At 42.4% G+C, this 793-nt stretch overlaps 1 non-coding gene across 1 annotated transcript; it reads left to right on the plus strand.

Moving 5' to 3' along the window:
- The first annotated feature begins 205 nt into the window (after window positions 1–205).
- On the plus strand, window positions 206–312 carry LOC114372771. The gene has a single exon (XR_003658335.1). It is a non-coding gene; the product is annotated as a small nucleolar RNA R71 (small nucleolar RNA).
- The last annotated feature ends 481 nt before the right edge of the window (window positions 313–793 follow it).

Consider the following 793-nt stretch of genomic DNA (forward strand, 5'->3'; position numbering starts at 1 on the left):
GGCTGATGAAGATAAATTCGTGGCTACTTCATGCACTCCTCTAATGACAATAGCATCACTTCTGGCACTAAATTGTTGGGAGTTTGAAGCCATCTTCTCAATTAAATTTCTGGCTTCAGCAGGGGTCATGTCTCCAAGGGCTCCACCACTTCTCTCCATGTTACTGAGTCCTTCATAAAAATATTGGAGGAGAAGCTGCTCAGAAATCTGGTGGTGAGGACAACTGGCACATTGTTTCTTAAATCTCTCCCAATATTCATATAAGCTCTCTCCATTGAGTTGTCTAATGCCTGAAATATCCTTTCTGATGGTCGTGGTCCTGGAAGCAGGGAAATTTTTTTCTAAGAATACTCTCTTGAGGTCATCCCAGCTCGTGATGGACCATGGAGCAAGGTAATAAAGCCAATCCTTCGCCACTCCCTCTAAAGAATGAGGAAAGGCCTTCAGAAATATGTGATCCTCCTGAACATCTGGGGGTTTCATGGTGGAGCAAACAATATGGAATTCTTTCAGATGTTTGTGTGGGTCTTCACCTGCAAGGCCATGAAACTTTGGAAGCAAATGGATCAGTCCAGTTTTAAGAACATATGGGACATCCTCATCAGGGTATTGGATGCATAAGCTTTCATAGGTCAAATCAGGTGCAACCATTTCCCTTAGAGTCCTCTCACGGGGTGGAGGTTGTGCCATGTTCTCAGAATGTTCAAAACTATAATGCTCAAAATCACCAATAACAGAATGCTCATGATGCTCAAAAGGTACTAAATGATGTCTAACTAATCTATGAAATGTC

This window comes from Glycine soja, chromosome 10 (assembly GCF_004193775.1).
Source record: "Glycine soja cultivar W05 chromosome 10, ASM419377v2, whole genome shotgun sequence".
Taxonomy (NCBI): Eukaryota; Viridiplantae; Streptophyta; class Magnoliopsida; order Fabales; family Fabaceae; genus Glycine; species Glycine soja.